This window comes from Cucumis melo, chromosome 8, assembly GCF_025177605.1.
Source record: "Cucumis melo cultivar AY chromosome 8, USDA_Cmelo_AY_1.0, whole genome shotgun sequence".
Taxonomy (NCBI): Eukaryota; Viridiplantae; Streptophyta; class Magnoliopsida; order Cucurbitales; family Cucurbitaceae; genus Cucumis; species Cucumis melo.
In genome coordinates this window covers 29124479-29145358 of record NC_066864.1, presented here as the reverse complement: position 1 = coordinate 29145358, position 20880 = coordinate 29124479, and the positions used below count along the sequence as shown (strand labels likewise).

Here is a 20880-nt window from a genome sequence, read left to right as displayed (position 1 = left end):
CAGAAATGAAGATGTGCTCACGCAATAAAATCTACGTCGACACATCATATCTTTTCCCATATCTTTTTTGCGTTGCCAGAAAAAACTGTCAGTAGAAACCAAAATTCTTGTAGTGAGTACTATGAAGAGGCGTGAGGAGATGATGGAGGCTTGAGGAGATAATGAGGGATTTTGGAAGAGAAAGGGGGAGATGAAAGGGTTGGAGGGAAAGTTTTAATAAAATAATTTATTTTAATAAATTTGGGGAGTGCATGCAATTGGAAAAAATTGGGGAAAAGGAAGAAGATAGGGTTTGAGAGAAAAAATTGGGAAAGAGGAAGAAGGTATTTTTGTCGGTATTGTGAGAGAAGAAAGGAAATTTAGAGGGGACAAAAGAGGGAAAAGATTTGTTTAGAAAAGGGGGAAATAAAATATTTAGATGGGGAAAGTATCAGAGAATGACTTTTTTTATTAATTATTTAATGAAAAGTGGTTGGAGGGAAATTAGAAATAAAGGGCGCAAATTTTAGGTGTTTGGTAAAGTTTTAAAGAAATTATGTTTTTTTTTTAAAAAAAAAAAGTTATGCCTACGTTATTTTCGTTGTCATATTTATAAATTTTACATCGCCATAAATACGTATAAAAAACGCCACAAAAATTACATCGACATAAATATGTGTAAAAAGTATGAGCTCTTTCGCCATGTAAGTTATGTTGGCAAGTATTTAAAATATCTGCTCACATATCATACGTGGCCATAAACTAAAATAAACGTCGGCATAAATACAACTTAAAACATTTCCTTAAAACCACACAACTTTTTGCCCACGTATATATTTTCGTGGGCAAAAACGATGATGCGCCCACACAATACACATCTTTTGTCCATGTACATATTTTCATTAGCAAAAACGAAGATGTGCCCACACAATAAAATCTACATCGGCACATCATATCTTTTCCCACATTTTTCTTGCATTTCCAGAAAAAATTGTCGATAGAAACCAAAATTCTTGTAGTGAGTACTCTAGAGAGGTGTAAGGAGATGATGGAGGCATGAGGAGATGGTGAGGGATTTTGGAAGAGAAAGGGGGAGATGAAAGGGTTGGAGGGAAAGTTTTAATAAAATAATTTATTTTTAATAAATTTTTTTATTAAAATAATTTTTAATTAAGTTTATTTTAATAAATCTATTTTAATAAGATTATTTTATTAAGTTTATTTTAATAATTTTACTTAATGCAAGGATCGAAATAAAAAGTATTTTTATACTTTTTATTTTTATATTTTTATATTTTTTATAGGGAAACTTACATAAATGTAACAAAACTATAAACTATTTATGGTTCGTATAACAAGCCAATTAAGACAAATTATTTTTTCAGAATTCCTTATTTGCCCTTAATCTTTTATAATGATCTTTCAAATATGATTTTCTTCTTCTTCTCGATTTTTCACGATCGTCGTTTCTGAGTTATTCATCTCGTCTTTTATATATTTTTCATCTTGATCATTCTTTGCCTTTTTTCGTATTCGATCTGAGTACTGGCCAAGGCTATATTGAATCATTTTGAATGGAGGTTCACTCCAATTGCAATTGCAAGTGAGGCGATGCATCGTGCAGACATTTCAAGAGCTTGATCAACAAGTTTCTTCTCAACATAATTTGGCATCGATTCGAACACGTAGATCTTGCATTTCCTTATATCAGCTGCAATAGCAAACCAATGTTCTCTAATGTTGATGCTGCCAATCAAGTAGTTGACATCTCCCCACCCTTGTTTATCTTGGAAATCACCAACAACTGTGTTGAAATAGTATTCCAAATCTGAGTTTTGCCTATAGATTTAAGTGTGTTGTTGTGTCTGTCCATTCAGCTTTCTTATTGTCTGTTGTCAGCATATGAGTATCAAAAAGTCGTTGCCAAACTATGCAGTGTGGTTTATTAAGTCCAGTCTTGAAGAACAAGTAAAAAAATTTAGTCAAAATATAATTATGCAGTTTAACTTCTATAGAAAAAATTAAAGAATAACAATATACTATAAACGCGGAATCTATTGCTCTAAAAGTATACTTGCAAAGTTGCTTGATATGCAACATTTTATTCTGCAAGTGGGACAATAGCAAATCCATGGTCTACAAAAAATATTAAACGATCTTTTAGTGAATAAAAATGATAGTTTAAGCGATTGTTTAGCAAATACAAGTGATCCTCTATTCACTAAGCGATCGTGTAATATATATAAATGATCGTTTAGTGAATAGAAGCGATTGTTTAGCAAATACAAGCGATTATTTACAACATTCTTTTCCTTACTAAGCGATTGTGTAATATATATAAACGATCGTTTGGTTAGATAAAGTATATTATACTCGATCGTGTATTTTTATATGAAAAATGAAATTTGGAAAGCGTACTTACGCCTTCTAGTATTCATGTGTTTTCTTCAAGCTTTTTGAAAAATTCTTTCTTTTTAGTTGTGGAGACTACTTTCCTTTCTTCATGAGTTGTTTTTTGTTTATCTTTTCCACGATAATTATGCCTTCCATAATTTTGGATCCACATGCCACATGGGATCATATCTTTCTACATCTCTAACTTCGACATCTGGGATAGGTATTGTAGGTTCTGATATGGTCTTAGTAGATGTTGTGGGTGGATTAACTTGTTGGTCTTGATCAGGTACCTTTTTATTTACTATTTTACATAGCTTTCTTCTCTTCATTGATTTTTATTGTTCAATTACTTCATATAATGCACAATGTCATTAACTAAGGAAAAATAAAAAATACAATAATAATTGTTGCAAAGTACTTTAGAGTTCTTTTATATACATAACAATATATATTCTAAATCAATTGTAGAACTTTCTTTCTCCGTTACTGGTTCATTTTCAACCAAAGTAACTGCTTCATCATTTTTTTTAATCTCAACCTGTTGTTTTGGTGTTTCTTGTAATGTATGATATTAGACAAGTAACAAACTATTAATTTAAATGACTACACATTTTGTTGTGTATACATACCAATTAAGATTCTATTTTTTCAGTTGAGGTAGATTGCTGTACATATTCCAATTGTTTGATTCTTAGTTACTTGCTCATTTTCTTTTTCTATCTCAGTCAAAGTAACTGCTTGATCATTTTTTTTTTTTGTATTTTCTAGAATGTATAATATTATATAAGAAACAAACTCTTAATTCAAAGGACTACACAGTTGTTGTGTATACATACCAGTTGAGATTCTTTATTTACAATTGAAATTGATGGTGGCACTTCATGAGTTTGTAAAGTTTGATCCAATGGAGTCGTTGCAAGTTATTTTAGAGTACTACTAGATGATGGTAGTATCTCACAAAGTGGAAGAGGTTGGCTTATAAGTGGAAGGGTAGTAATCATTTCTGGCAGGTGTTTTTCTTTCTGACTTTGACTATTTATATTATCTGATAAATGTCTTATAGTCAATAGCAAGTCTGCATCCTAATTCCTCTCGATGTTCCCTAAAAAAAATGAGAAAAAAAAAGAGAAATTAGAAGAAAGTACAGTAACTTATTTAGAATGTAAGTAATTTTCAAAAATATAAAGCAGTAGACAATGAATGAAATGTTAACCTTTGGGTTTCCACTTGATGTTCAGTATGTTATTCTTGTTGGAATTTATGTCCTAAAACTCGTAGTTAGTAATCATATTCTATTCTATAAAGTCGTTAATGAGAAATTGAATACTATAATCTTAAATCCAATAAACTAAGTTCCCAAGGCTCTTTTGAGTAAACTTGAATTTTATGTAGCGACAGAAATATGGATTAAATTTGAGTAAATAACCTAAATAGTCTATAGTATATAAATAAAGGTTGGGCGCCTTATTCAGAGATACTAGGGATGCGACCCCCTTTGTAGTTTATACAAACGATGTAATCTTGAATCGTTCATGTAGAGACATGAAAGTGGGGCATCCTATGTAAAAGGTTTACATAAGACAGAACCATGAAATAGTCACTTTTATGTTATAATGCCTTTTATTGTTTAAAACTAACTATCTCGATTATTGATGACCTAGGTAACTTAATCTTAATCCTAAGCTAACTGTAAACTTCTGTACATACGAGATTATCCTTAGATCTGCATAGGTGAGGGCAACTTAGTAGCATTAGTCCAATAAGCCTCCTATTTCAGGGGTAAGATCGGGTGGATATTTGGGAACATAGGGTGCAAGACAGACTTCACTCTTACCCGCTTTAGGGTTAGTAGATAAGTTGTTCCATTAAAGACTGAATCCACGTCTTGAACAAAGGGGCCGCACCCTCTCATTGGCCCGAGAGGGATTAGGTTTATAGGTTGAACCTTAAACAAATTGTTCAATAGTAGATCAGTGGGACTTAAGGAACAAGATGTAGCCTCAAAGGTAAAATGGTATTTTGACCCAGCCGAGGTTACGAGCAACTTGTGAAGGATTAACTTACTGATCATGGTTATATCAAATGGACAAAAATATATCTATAGTAAGGGGAGTTCAACTACGAGACTTTAGTGGAATGACTCGTTAGTTAACGAATGTTGATTAGTTTGGTTTAAAAGGGTTTAGCCAGTTCATCTCGGATCGTTGGAGCCCATGATCTATAGGTCCATTAGGTTTTCCTTCTAGCTCATACGGAATTAATTCAGAACAAAATGTTGGAATAATTTGAATTGTTTGAATTAGGTAAAGAAGAGAAACCGACAAGTATATATGATATAGTCGTCGGTTATAGCTTTAAGCAAGAGCTTTATGCTTAAATGTGATTTAAATATTTAAAATATCAATCGATATTCATATTTAGAAGCTAGGAATTAATGGAAGTAGTTAAAGTTGTAAAAAGTTAAAATGTTGACTTTTGTGTAATGACCTAACTTTTGTCTACTCTGTGCGATCTGCATACATGCTCTAATTTTCTGTATCGCTTCGTTAGTAGACTGAACTAACTCAGGACCCATCAATCTCTGATCACCAACCTCATCCCAACAAACAGGGGATCTACAACATTTGTCATACAAGGACTCAAACGGTGTCATGCCAATGGTAGCCTGAAAACTGTTATTATAAGCAAATTTCATCAAATGCAAGTGAGAATCCTAACTACCTGGAAATTCTAATGCACAAGCTCGCAACATATTCTCTAAAACTTGGTTCAGACGCTCAGTCTAACCATCAGTTTGTGGGTGGAAAGTTGTACTGAAGTCTAACCTCGTGCCCATAGCAGCCTGAAAACCCTTCCAGAACTTGAAAGTGAAACGGTCATCTCTATCAGAAACAATCGACACTGGCACTCCATGAAGTCTCATTATCTTGGTTAAGTACAAATGTGCCCACTTATTAGCAGTACAAGTGGATTTTCTCGGAATGAAGTGTGCTGATTTGGTAAACCTGGGAACAACAACCCAAATCACTGTAAAACCTCTTAGAGTTCTAGGCAGCCTTCTAATGAAATCCATAGACACATTTTCCGACTTCCATTCCAGCACATTCAAGGGTTTTAATAAACCTGCTGGCTTCTGTTTTGGTGCTTTAACCTGCGACACACCAAGCATTTACTGATAAATTCTGCCACCTCTCTCTTCATATTACGCCACCAGTAAACTCGTTTCAGGTCCTGATACATCTTGGTACTACCTGGGTGCATGGAAAATGGGGAACCATGAGCCTCAGTCAATAATTCTGTTTTAACCACACTGTCTGCTGGCACACAAAGGCGCATCCCAAACAAAAGCCCACCATTAAAAGATATGGAGAACTCAACAGCTTGCCCTGCTTCTGCTAGGCAACAATAATCTTCTGTCTCAAAGTCGGTTGCACCGACAACTAAGCTAACTGCGAGGCAACTGCCCCTACTGACACTGCAATTTCTGCCCTCTCAAAATCTCGATACAACGGGGGTTGTCTGGTAATAAGTGCTACTGAATGCGATGCCTTTCTATTAAGAGCATCAGCTACCACATTCGCCTTGCCTGAATGATACAATATCTCACAATCGTAATCCTTAGCTAATTCAAGTCATCTTTGCTATCTCATATTTAACTCCTTCTGAGTGAAGAAGTATTTCAAGCTTTTATGATCCATAAAGATCTGTATCTTTTCACCATACAAGTATTGTCTCTATATCTTTAGTGCAAAAACTACTGCTACCAACTCTAAATCATGGGTAGGGTAATTCTGCTCATGACTTTTCAACTGACGTGAAGCATAAGCGACTACCTTACCTTGGTACATCAAAACACAACCCAAACCTTTCTTAGAAGCATCACTGTAAATTACAAAACTTCCTGAACCATCAGGTACAGTAAGAACCGGTGAAGTAACGAGCTTATGTTTAAGGTTATGTAAACTATCCTCACAGGCCTTGCTCCAAACAAAAGGAGCTCCCTTCCTGGTCAACTGAGTAAGAGGTGTAGCTATACGGAAAAATTCCTCCTCAAATCGTCGGTAATAGCCTACTAAACCCAGAAAGCTACAAACTTCACTGACTATGGAAGGTCAGAGCCAACTGGTAACTGCCTCTATCTTAGTTTGATCCACAGAAACACCAACTTTAGAAACCATGTGGCCTAGAAAAGATACCTGCTTCAACCAAAACTCACATTTTGAAAACTTTGTATACAATTTATTAGCTCGAAGGGTTTCTAGAACCATGCGTAAATGCTCCTCATGCTCTGCCCCCGTCTTGGAATATATCAAAATATCGTCAATAAACACAATCATAAAAGTGTCTAAGAAAATCCCTAAACACTCTGTTCATCAAATTCATAAACATTGTTGGGGCATTCGTCAAACCAAAGGACATCGCAATAAACTCATAATGCCCATATCTGGAATGAAAGGTTGTTTTCAAGATATCACTATCCTTGATCCTCAACTGATGATATCCTGACCGGAGCTCGATCTTAGAGAACACTGTAGCTCCCTGTAACTGGTCAAACAGATCATCGATTCTAGCAAAGAATATTTTTTCTTGACAGTTACCTTATTCAACTCTTTGTAGTTAATACATAAGCGCATCGACCCATCCTTCTTTTTAATAAACAAAACCGGTGCACCCCAAGGTGACACACTCGTTCGAATGAAGCCTTTATCAAGCAACTCCTGTAACTGCACTTTCAGCTCTTTCAACTATACTGGGGAATATTCTGTATGGAGCTCTAGATATAGGAACAGTACTAGGTTTAAGCTCAATAGCAAAATCAATCTCTCTTTGGGGAGGTAATCCTAGAAGTTCGTCGGGAAAACATGCGGATAGTCCCTTACCACTGGTTCCGATGACAACGACACATCAACGTCTCTAGTATCCACCACACTGGCCAAGATACTCCAAGTACCCTGGTTAAGTAGTTTGTTGGCCTTCACAGCTGAGATTACCTTAGGCAATGACCTTGATCCTTCCCCTTTAAACTTAAAGCTAGCCATCAAGGGAGGGTTAAATGCTACCTCCTTACGGGAACAATCTATTTTAGCATGGTTAGCAGCTAGCCAATCTATACCCAGAATTACATCGAAATCGTGCATATCCAGAACTAACAACGTTACTTCTATTACATAACCTGCTATCTCAATCTGGCATGCCTTTATCTTTTCTTTCGACAACATACTCTCCCCAAAAAGAGTAGATACTGATAAAACATTGTCTAGGGGCTCTACCTCTAAGCGTGCATGCAAAACAAATGTAGAATAGATAAAGGAATGTGACGAACCAGAATCAAACAACACTAAGGCATAATGCCCTAACACTAGAAGCGTACCTGTCACTGCAGTGCCTGCTCTCTCAGCCTCAAACTTATTCGTAACAAAGACTTTACCCTGCTGTGAAGCACCTGCTCCCTGATTTTGTGTAACCCCGATAAGTCTCATCGGGCATCTGTTAGTTGTATGCCCCCCTTGCTTACACTTGAAACAAGTCCTGGTCTCAAACATACAATGACCCAGATGGTGCTTCCAACAAGTGGTACATAAAGGCTTCCCTTTGGCAACTTCTTCTGCCTCAAAAGGTTTCTGCTGGAAACGACGAATATCTCCACCTAATCTAAAGTTCCTTGGCATCACTGTAGGCTGCTACTCAACCTTCCTTTTCTATCTTCAAGTCGAACCTTCTTCTTGCAATCTTGGACGACTTAGCCCTCTCCTGTAAACTGAGATCCACTGCCAGGCGTAGTACATCAGTATGGGTTGCTGGTCGAAAGGTTCGAACGAGACCCTGGATATCTAGCCTGAGACCTCTGACAAACTTATCGACTCTGGCAGCCTTGGTCGCTATAATCTTAGGAGCGAAGTGGGACAACATATCAAAATCTACATCGTACTGCTCCACTATTCTATCGGCTTGCTCTAGGTTTAGAAACTCCAGCCGCTTGGCATCTCGCAAACTAGTAGAGAAGAATTTCGCATAGAAACTCTCCTTGAACTATTCCCAAGTGATCTGATCCATGTCACCCTCTAACATTCTCTCTGTCGTCTCCCACCAGACAATACCTCTGTCTGTCAACATAAAAACGGTGTACTGAACTTTCTGATCATCAGGGCACTTCATATACCGAAATATGGTCTCCACAGAAGAAAACCACATTTAAGCCTTGGTAGGGTCCTCCAAAGACCCGTCGAATGTCGTAGGGTTGTATTTTCTGAAATCCCTCAAATGTTTAGCCTCTGCCAACAACTGGTTCGACACACTCTGGGTACGACTAGAGCCTGAGCAGGAGCTGGTAGGGCAGGTTGCTGCGGCTCCCGCATCTTCATAATCAAATCCTTGAACCTCTACTCCATAGCAACAAGGTCTGCATGAGTGATTGCTACAGTAGGGTCGGTAGCTTGAGCTATAGGCTGCACTTCAGGTTGGACACGTCCTGCTTTTTTTCCTCGACCTCCTCGACCATCCCTACGAGCACCTCTCCTTGGCAGCATTTTCCTAACAACCACCAATGACTGTTTTAGTCTCATACAATAATTTACTTCACAGTTTAACTTAAGCAAGGTCATACATATAAAGTTATACATATAATTTCATGAAAGCGTATCTGAGAGTGGCAAAGGATCGTTTTAGCCATAGGGACACAAAACACAGACTCACATTATAAGTCAGTCTATATAACCTAAAACTTAGGCTCTGATACTAACTGTAACGACCCAACTTTTTGGACTAAGCTGAGGTTACTACTTACTGCTAAGACTCGACAGTAAAAAATGCAAACTTATAAAAAGACCTGTTTACGATTCATTAAAAACCTTCAATATATAAGAAAAGCAATTTCGAGCCCTAGTTTAAATTACTTTCCAAAAGTTCCAAAACATAATTCACGAGGTCATCAAGACAAAACAGAAGAACAGTTGTCCTAACCATGACACCATTTAATAAGTAAAAAGAAACAGAAATAACAAATACGTTCAGTGGAAGCATAAAAAACCTAGACATGTTCATATGGCCTTCAAGCATCCTTCTTGCCTCTCGTCGATCCGCCCTTTGTGTTACCTTTGCCTAAAAAAGTTAAAGAGTAAAGGGTGAGTATAAAAATATACCCAATAAGGGACCCACTACTGGGCCCGTTAAGGTAATAACAGTTAGCTTCCTATTGAGGGGTACCCTACATAAATAGTCTAGTGGTTTCGTAGAACTCACACACCAATCAGTCTAGTGATCCTGAAGAATACACGTATCAGTCTAGTGATCCCATCGGATACACATATCAGTATAGTGATCCCAAAGGATACACATATCAGTCTAGTGATCCCGAAGGATGCACATATTAGTTTAGTGATCTTGGAGGATACATATATCAGTCTAGTGATCCCAGAGGATACACATATCAATCTAGTGATCCCGAACGATGCATATATCAGTCTAGTGATCCCAGACGATACACATATCAGTCTAATGATCCTGGAGGATTTACATATCAGTCTAGTGATCCTGGAGGATACACATATCAGTCTAGTGATCCCGGAGGATGCACGTATCAGTCTAGGAACCCTAAGGACACCGCGCCTGCAAGGTACACTACCCCATAGATAAAGCTAACTATTACTCAATAGTCCACACTAAACCGTCTATAACAGTCACTTCACAATATCGTTAAAGCTAACGGCTCAATTTATAAGCTTAGTCAGTCAAACAGTTTAGGTTTTGTTCATAGTCTCATCAGTCACTATACATATATCCAATTCACATAATACTGTCACCTTATCTATGTCCAATCAACGAATCAAATCATCACTCTCTAAATACACCTGACAATCATTTCGTCTCAGTCAAAACGCTAGCACAACTAAAAGTAAACTATATTATGCATAATGTCGCGACGTGATTGCGACACGGAGCGGCCGATATCCCCAATCATTTAATCTTTAATATTTAAAAGGTTTGAAGTTGCCACCAATCATATTAAAGTGTGAGTGGTCACCACAAAAAAAAATTGGTCTACATAAATTCAGATTTAAGGTTCGGGAGTCAGTTGTGTGTAGGGAAGGTATTAGCACCCTACAACACCCATAAAAATGATTACCAAAATTGATCTTTTAAACTAAATTAACGAGGTTCACAAAACAAAGTTTTTGTTTGATATTTTTTAAATGTCCTATGGTTATCAATTCATAACTAAAAAACTAAGTCTGAATTGATGATTATATGGGTGGCATGAGAGCCATTAGAAAAATAGAATTTAATTTTTATTTAAAAAGATTTTTTTTATTTACCTCAAGAATATTAAAATATCAAACTTTGATATTTTGATCTCCATCATAGGTCTTTAATGGAAAATTTCATGTATCTAAAGAATTAATGAATTCTAAAGAAAATACTACTCAGTCCCATTCTAAAATATAAAATTGTTAGATATACTTTGTTTAAAAATAATTTTATTAACTTTTAAAAATCGAGAAATTTCATGTATTTATGGAATTTTAACCATAAAATCCATAAATGAACATTACTCTTTCCATAAATAATACAGTATAAAATAGTTGGCAAATATGACAAATAATACAACCAACAATATATGTTGCCAAATAATACAAGTTGGAGATAATATCTACATATTCAAAAATAAAATATTGGAAATAATATACTACATTAGAAATATATAATGTTTGAGAAATAATATTTGGAAAGTAAATAATATACAGTGCTGAAATAAGTACTCTGCCATTCAACCAATCTAATCAATCAATATCAAACATACTTAATAAACAGTAAAAACAACCAAATTAAACCCTACATTTAACAAATTTTAATCCAATTGCTTACTTTAAATCAAATTTAAAGCATAGGTGATTTGATGTAACAATTTTCAAATGGCCTAAACCTAAACAAAATTAAACACAGTGGCAAATTTGATGTAACACTATTCTATTGGTATTCAATTGGTTTAACCTAAAGAGCCATAATTTAAAAAAAAAAAATTAAACGAAGTACAGCCTAGGCAAAATTTGATGCAATTATGTCCAATTGGTTTAACCCAACAAAATTAGAATACAAAAACAGAGGCTAATGAGAAATAGACTCAATTGGTCTAAACCTAACAAAATTAAAACACCCTAAACCTAAAAAGAAATTAAACACAGTACAACTTAGGCAAAATTTGATGCAACAATATCCAATTGGTTTAACCCAACAAAATTAGAATACAAAACAGATGGATATAGACTCAATTGGTCTAAAGCTAACAAAATTAAAATACCCTAACGCTTTTTTTTTTAAAAAAATAATAAATTCAAATTCAAATCACCTTAATTTAATAAAAATAAATTAATAAAATAAAGTAAAGTAAATGTAAAAAATAAATGGCCAAAAAATGGTATCTACAGTTTGCCCCCCTTTGTCCATCCTAAAAATATTTAAAGGTGGACAAAGGAAATAGATAAAGTATTTGGGCCAAAATTTATTTTTTAGAGAGGGAACTAAAAAGATTCTGAACCTTAACTCTAGGGCAAGGTTTGATAAATAAAGGACCTGATAGACAGGCTTCGGCCTCAGCTTCAGATCTGGGCTCGATTTAACCAAATTCAAAAAGACATCAACCTTACCTCTAGGACTAGGTTTGATAAATAAAGGACCTGATAGACAGGCTTCGGCCTCAGCTTCAGATCTGGGCTCGATTTAACCAAATTTAAAAAGACATCAACCTTAACTCTATGACTAGGTTTGATAAATAAAGGACTTGATAGACAGGCTTGAGCCTCAGCTTCAGATCTGGGCTCGATTTAACCAAATTCAAAAAGACATCAACCTTAGCTCTAGGACTAGGTTTGATAAATAAAGGACTTGATAGACAGGCTTCGGCCTCAGCTTCAGATCTGGGCTCGATTTAACCAAATTTGAAAAGACATCAACCTTAGTTCTAGGACTAGGTTTGATAAATAAAGGACCTGATAGACAGGCTTCGATCTCAGCTTCAGATCTGGGCTCGATTTAACCAAATTAAAAAAGACACCAATATTAGCTCTAGGACTAGGTTTGGTAAATAAAGGACCTGATAGACAGGCTTCGACCTCAACTTCAGATTTGGGCTCGATTTAACCAAATTCGAAAAGACATCAACCTTAACTCTAGGACTAGGTTTGATAAATAAAGGACCTGATAGACAGGCTTCGGTCTCAGCTTTAGATACGGGCTCGATTTAACCAAATTCGAAAAGACATCAACCTTAGCTCTAGGACTAGGTTTGATAAATAAAGGACCTGATAGACAGGCTTCGGCCTCAGCTTCAGATCTGGGCTCGATTGAACCAAATTCGAAAAGACATCAACCTTAGCTCTAGGACTAGGTTTGATAAAAAATGGACTCGTCCTGCTTTGGACTTGGTAAAGATTTAATTTGAAAATAAAATATTGTCATTTTCAAAGAAATAAATAGCTCATTGGTCCATTCATCAGTCTATTAACAATTGATCAGTATGACCATCGGATAGAATAAAACACATATATCATGAAAGCTTTTTAAGTTGTCAAATTCGCCACTCTTTGAATCAAAACTGCGAATGACTGCACTATGTTGTAAAGATCCAATATTGTTTAGTCCTTGAACATCACAAAACGTGAATCCCTTTAAGATGTAGACTTCCAATTACGATAACTCCCATCGTAGCAAAATTTGTCTGGACTTGTAGACACCTATATTTTCTTAAATCTTATTAAAAGAAAATCATAGCTTTTACTTGGTTTGAAAATACAATAAGTTGTACTGGATCCTTGCTAATTAAAAAAATGTAGAATAATGGACTAATGAATCATGAATGTTTACTATCTTTTAGAAATGATAAAAGAAATGATTGACAAATAAACATATGTTCAAAAAATATAATAAGAAATTGAAAAAAAATGTGACAACAATGCTTGGAAATGGAGTACGAAGAGAGGGGTGAGAGAAAGTTTACACATCTGGAAATAACATTCTAAGAACTAAATGTAAGTTTCCTAAAAATACCCCTGACTTCTTTCAACATTACGAAACCTTCTAAGAAAAGGCCTCATGCATAATATCTTCGAACATAATCTGAATTCACAGGACTTTTTAACTCAACGCCATCCATATTAGTCAAAAGTAGAGCTCCTCTTGAAAAAGCTTTTTTCACTACAAATGGACCTTCATAATTAAGATTCCATTTTCCTCGATAATCCTTTTGAAATGAAAGTATTCTTTTTAATACCAAATCTCCCTCTCGAAAGCTTCGAGGATGCACTTTCTTAATGTATGCTCGCATTAGTCTTCTTTGGTAAAGCTGCTCATGATTTAATGCTGCCAACCGTTTTTCTTCAACGAAATTCAACTGCTCATAACGACCCCGTATCCATTCAGCTTCATCTAACTTAGCATCCATGAGAACTCTCAATGAAGGTATCTCAACTTCTAAAGGTAAAACAACTTCCATACCATAAACTAAAGAAAATGGTGTTGCCCCTGTTGAAGTACGAACTGACGTACGATATCCATGCAACGCAAACGGTAGTATTTCATGTCACTCTTTGTATGTTATTGTCATTTTCTCAATGATTCTTTTAATATTTTTGTTAGCTGCCTCAACTGCCTCATTCATCTTTAGGCGATATGGAGTCGAATTTCGGTGATTTATCTTGAACTGCTCACAAAGTTCGTCATCATTTTGTTATTAAGGTTCTTGGCGTTATCCGTAATAATACCTTATGGGAGACCATAACGACATATAAGCTCTTTCTTTATAAACTTGAGCACTACTCCCTTTGTAACATTGCAATAAGATGCAGCCTCTATCCATTTAATGAAGTAATCAATGGCCACAAGAATAAAACGATGGCCATTTGAGGCTTTAGGATCAATGGGTCCAATAACATCCATTCCCCATAAAGAAAGTGGCCATGGTGATGACAAGATATGTAATGGAGATGCTGCTACATGGATCTTATCCATATAAATTTGACACTTTTTACATTTCCTTGCATATTTTATGCAATCTGATTCCATTGTTGTCCAATAATAACCAGATCTAAGTATTTGTCTAGCCATCATATGTCCATTAGCATGTGTTCCACATATTCCTTCATGAATGTTTGTCATAATTTGTTTTGCTTCCTCTTCATCAACACACCGAAGGAGCACCATATTGTGGTTTCTTTTATAAAGAACTTCACCACTTAAGAAAAAGTTCATGGCCAACCTTCTTATTGTGCGTTTGTCAGTCTCTGAAGCTTCATATGGATATTCTCTACACTTTATGTATTGCTTAATGTCAAAATACCATGGCTTGTTATCATTTCCAACATTCATGCAATATGCTGGCACATCTCGCTTTGTAATTTGGATTGGATGAAGTTCAAATTCAAGATTAAGATCAAACATCACTGCCAGTGTGGCTAATGCATCCGCCATTTGATTGTCTTCCTTAAGAACATGGTTAAATGAAATCTTCTCAAAATTTTGAGACAATTTTGTAACGTATTGGATGTAAGGTACCAATTTAGCATCTCTTGTTTCCCATTCTTCCTTTACTTGATGTATCACTAACATCGAGTCACCTAAAACTTTCAACTTTTTAATACTCATATCGCATGCTACTTGAAGTCCCATAATGCAAGCTTCATATTCAACGATATTGTGAGTGCATTCAAAACATAACTTGGTCGTTAGGGGGAAAACCTTTCCTTCTGGAGAAATTAGCACAACTCCAATCCCATGTTCCAGCTCATTTGAGGCACCATCGAAAAGCATAGTCCATGTCTCATGATCTTTAGCATTCTTTTCAACTAGAAATATGTTTTCATCCGGGAAATCAATCCTCATAGGTTCGTAATCTGCTACTAGTTGAGCAGCTAAATGATCAACAACTGTGCTTCCCTTTATTGCTTTTTTAGTAACATAAACAATATTGTACTCTGACAACAAAACTTGCCATTTTGTAATCCTTCCAGATAATGACGGTTTCTCAAAAATGTATTTTATTGGATTCATTTTTGAAATAAGACATGTCGTGTGGTATAACATATATTGCCTCAAACGATGAGCGGTCCATACCAAAGCACAACAAGTTCGCTCTAACATTGAGTATCTAGATTCATAATCGGTAAACTTTTTGCTCAAATAATAAATGGCATGCTCCTTCTTCTTTGATAAATCATGTTGTCCTAGAACACCACCCATGGAACTTTCTAATACTGTTAAATACAAGATTAATGGTCGCCCTGGAGCTAGAGGTATCAGTACTGGTGGGCTCTGCAAATACTGCTTAATTTTGTTGAAAGCTTTTTCACAATCCTCATTCCATTTTCCTAGGTTGTTTTTACGTAAGAGCTTGAAGATTGGTTCACATGTTGGTGTTAAATGTGAGATAAATCTGGATATGTAGTTCAATCTTCCCAAAAAACCTCAAATTTCTTTTTCTGTTTTAGGGGATGGCATTTCCATGATAGCCCTTACTTTATCTGGGTCCACTTTGATCCCTTCTTCGCTGACAATGAATCCCAGTAGCTTTCCCGAAGTTGCCCCAAATGTGCATTTGGATGGATTTAATTTCAATTGATATTTTCTCAACCGATGAAATATTTTTTGGAGTGTGGTTGTATGATCTTCATCTGCCTTGGATTTTGTGATCATATCATCAAGATACACCTCTATTTCTTTATGCATCATATCATGAAAAAGTGTAACCATTGCTCGTTGATATGTTGCCCCAGCATTTTTCAAACCAAAAGGCATTACTTTGTAGCAGAATGTTTCCTAAAGGGTAATGAATGTCGTTTTTTCTCTATCTTCTTCAGCCATTTTGATCTAATTATATCTTGAAAAACCATCCATGAAGGAGAAAGTTGAGTATCCTGCAGTATTATCCACCAACATGTCGATATGAGGTAAATGGAAGTTATCTTTTGGACTGGCTAGATTTAAATCTCTATAATCCACACACATTCTCACTTTTTTGTCTTTTTTGGGCACTAGAACAATGTTTGCCACCCATTCAGGATATTTGGAGACTGTGAGGAATCCTGCTTCAATTTGCTTCTGTACTTCCTCCTTTATATTAATCAATACATCAGGTTTCATTTTACGTAGCTTGTCTCACTGGGTTGCATTCTGGTTTTAAAGGAACTCGGTGTACTACAATATTCGTACTTAATCCTGGCATATCCTGATAACTCCAAGCAAAAATATCTGAATACTCACATAACAAATTGATCAGTTTTTTCCGTGATTCAGTGGTCAATGATATGCCAATTTTTACCTCTTTTGACTCCTCTTGAGAACCCAAATTGATTGCTTCAACTAGTTCTTGGTGAGGACCAAGAACCTCATCTTCTTCTTCTACCATTCTTAACAATTCTGAGGATATTCCCACATCATCTTCATCGTCACTTTCCTTGTCAGACTCCATAGTGTATATTAAGGCATCAAGGGTAGAACTGGAATTACTAACATCTTCATTCTTATGAATATTGTCTATGAAAGGGTTTAGACTTTTGTGTTTAATTTGCAAATGAAAGAAAGAAAGCAGAGAGAAGAAAAAATTAGAATGAATGAAATGAGAATGTGGAAATTTCATTAAATAACAAGAAAGCAGTACATTAATGTTGTAAAGCAAATAAATACTATGGCCTTGGATAGAGCCATTCGAAAAATAAAAAATTTAAACAAATAAAAGCTTAATCATTACTCTTAAAAATGTAAGTAGATCTACACTATCCCAATTGTTAAGCTCAAAATCAGGCGGACATGCATAAACTGTGTTGCCTTCAAATGATGCTTCTTGTGCCACTGCTGCAATTGATAAACTTTCCATCTTCGTTAACAAATCATCCTTCAAATCAGAGTTGTCTGATGAATAACTTATACCAGCACTCTTGAAAATATCATATAATTCTGGTATAAGTTTTATACTTGGATCAAACTCCCTCATCTCCAGCTTTGCCAAACGCTTTTCTTCTTTTCCTCCTGAAGCCTAATCTTGTCATATATGGATGGCTTATAGCCTAAACCAAACCTCCCATCATTGCTCGGTGTTTTTAGAATTATCTCTAAGTTTTTATTCAAAGAATATCCTCCACCTCCTATTATCCTAGTGGTCATAACTTCAACTTTAAACTTGTGTGGCTTTATCACTTCATCTACAGTTGCTTCCATCATAGCTGCACGAGCAATTTCAAAAGAGCGAAAAGAACACTCTAATGCTTCTTCCGTCGCTTCAACATATGGGGTTGAGACTGGCTTTGTTATTAAGAAATCTTCCTCTCCCATCACGCAAATCAACTTACTCCCAACAATAAATTTCAATTTTTGATGCAATGTGGATGGCACCACTCCTGCGGAGTGAATCCAAGGACGTCCTAATAAAAAAGTGTATGTGGGTGTTATCTCCATGACTTGAAAGACTATGTTGAAAATACATGGGCCAATTTTAACTGGTAGTTCAATGTCACCCATTACTTCTCTGCGTGACCCATTGAAATCTTTCACAACCATAGTACTTGATTTTATGTGTGACATATCCACGGGAAGCTTCAATAGTGTAGATTTAGGCATTATATTAAGAGCTGATCCGTTATCCACTAAAACTCTTGCAATGACGTAGTCTTTGCACTTCACTTGAATATGCAGTGCTTTTGTATGGCCTAAGCCTTCAGGAGGAATTTTGTCATCTGTGAAGACTATGAAATTTGAAGATGTAATGTTTCCAATAATTCCACTAAACTTTTCCATTGAAATGTCATGTCCGACATGTGCCTTGTTCAAAATATCTAATAACACTTTGCGATGAGGCTCTGAATTCAAAAACAACGATAATAAAGAAATTCGAGCTGGAGTATGATGCATTTGCTCTATGATCTTATACTCACTTTGTTTTACTATTTTCAAGAATTCATTTGCTTCCTCATCCGTGACAAGCTTTTTGTATTCTATATCTTTTGCAATGATAGGCATCTCCACATCTTGGTCTTTGCAATGTTCTTTCACATTTGTTTTCTCATTTTTCCTACCTTGCTCTAGTATTAGACCATCTAAAGGGACTGTTAAGTTATCTGGTTTGTAGCATCTTCCACTTCGGGTTATCCCGCTGATTCCTGTAATGTTATCAACTGAAGGACCTGTTATGACCTGACAATCATACCACCATGGCACTGCTTTTAGATCCTTAAATTTGAAAGGACTCGGCACTTGGATCGTGAGTTTTTTAAGATTGCAAAAGCTGGTTGACTCATTATGACTTTCTTGATAAAAAACTGTCAAAGGTCTTGGTAAAAAGGAATCTTTCTTTTCTGAAACTTCATCCATTAAAGCACATATTTTACTGTCTTTCATCTCGTCTTTTCCTTGTCCTCTATATACCGTGAGTATCTTTGAATCCATAAGTTGTTGTACTTTGGATCTAAATTTTTGGCATTGTTGGACAACGTGGCCTGCAACTCCTTGATGGAATATACAATGTCTGCTTTCATCATACCCTTCATATCTTATGTTAGGGTCTAGATATTCATGACTAACATATCCTGCTTCAAAAAGACCTTCAAAAAGTGCTTCCATAGGCATCACTATCTCATGGACTTCACTTTTGCACTTTTCAACAAGGCTATCCACAACGTTAACTTTTGGATTTTCATGATCAGACAGTGGATTTTCATTGACATTCGGCTTCTCACCAGATTTTTTGAAGCTCAACCATCCAGCATTAATTAGAGATTGCACCTTTCTTTTCAAAGCCAAACAATTTTCAGTTGAGTGTCCCACTCCCCCAGCGTGATAATCACATCGAGCATTTGAATCAAACCATTTTGGGTAAGGAGGCCGTATAGGAATCATTGGAATAAGAGCTAACTGTCGATTTTGAATAAGTTGACGTAAAAGCTCTGTATAAGTCATGGGAATCGGATCAAACCGCCATGTATCTGAATTGATTTTGCTACCTTGACGCTTTACAAATGGTTGAGGAGAATTTGAGTTAACGGGTTTTGGAGTTTCAGAGACGGTATGGGCTAGTACATAGCTATTATAAGGGATATAAGAGACATTGCTTATATATGACGGAAAGTTTTGCTCATATTTTCTCTGACCAAAAATTGATTTGTGCTTCCCTGAATTAGGAAAACCAATTGCATGAACCTCTCCTTCTTTCTTCTTGGATATTGTTCCTTTCTTTATTCTACCATATTCAGTTGTAGCCTTTGCTAACCTCCCGTGTTTTATCCCATATTCAATTCTTTCGCCAATAACAATAATATCAAAAAATTTGTTGATGCATTACCAATCATTCGCTCATAGAATGGAGCCCGCAAGGTATTCATAAACATAGATGTCATTTCTTTGTCTGTTAACGGTGGTTGAACCTCGGCAGCCATATCTCTCCATCGTTGAGCATATTCTTTGAAGCTTTCCGAACTCTTCTTCTCCATCTGTTGCAAGTCTAAACGGTCTGGAGCCATATCAATGTTGTGTTTGTATTGCTTTAGAAATGCATCAGCTAAGTCCTTCCAAACGTGAATGTGTGCATTATCTAATTGAATATACCATCGACTAGCTGGACCAGTCAAGTTATCCTGGAAGCAATGGACTAACAATTTATCATTATTAATCGCCATCTTTCTGCAGTACATTATAAGATGACTCCTTGTACACGTTGATCCATCATATTTATCGAATTTAGGAACTTTAAACTTTGCTGGAATGATCAAGCCTGGCACCAAGCACAATTGTGTTGCATCTATATTTCCATAGACATCAGTCCCTTCAATTTCTTGTAACCTTTCTTCCAAAACATCTAACTTTTGCTTAGCCGGAGTGTTCTCGTTTTGTCCCATGTCTTGAATTTTAGCCTGAGCTTCCAAATGTTCTATACCTTGGACAATGGGTGGAACAACGTACAGCGGATTCGTAGGAACATAGTGTTGAGTGGTTTGAGACTGCGGAACATTCATGTGGTATGGAGCGAATCTTGGAGGATAAATGGGATCATCTGTGTCTTGAATTGGATTGCTTGATTGTGTTGTATCTACAAGGACTTTTCCTTTCCCCATTGAAAGCAATTCCAGTAAAAGAGAAGAGGGGAAAGAGAGAGAGAGAAGCAAATCTTAGTATATATAAAATTCAAACAACAACAATAAAATTAATCAAAAAAACATAATGTAATTTTGACAAAATAAAGGAAATCAAACTGAAACTAGAAACAAACAAAACGTAATGAACATCACTCCTATTGTCAATAGCAAAATGAACAATTAATGAAAACGCCCAAAATGTCCCAGTTCTCTGCATATCATCTTCAAGAATCTATTTAGATCATCTGCATGAGGTTGCATTGAGAAAAAATTAACTCTCAAATCAGTTGCCCATTATGCAAAACCATTTGCTCTTTTGGACACCATTCTGAGAAATTCGATTGTCTGATCTACATGTTCCACTAGCACTTGGAAATCTCTCGTTTGCAGATCATAA

At 35.9% G+C, this 20880-nt stretch overlaps 1 pseudogene; it reads right to left on the bottom strand.

The window, feature by feature from the left end:
* Nucleotides 1-13459: 13459 nt before the first annotated feature.
* Nucleotides 13460-20462, bottom strand: LOC103501197 (uncharacterized; annotated as a pseudogene).
* Nucleotides 20463-20880: the final 418 nt, after the last annotated feature.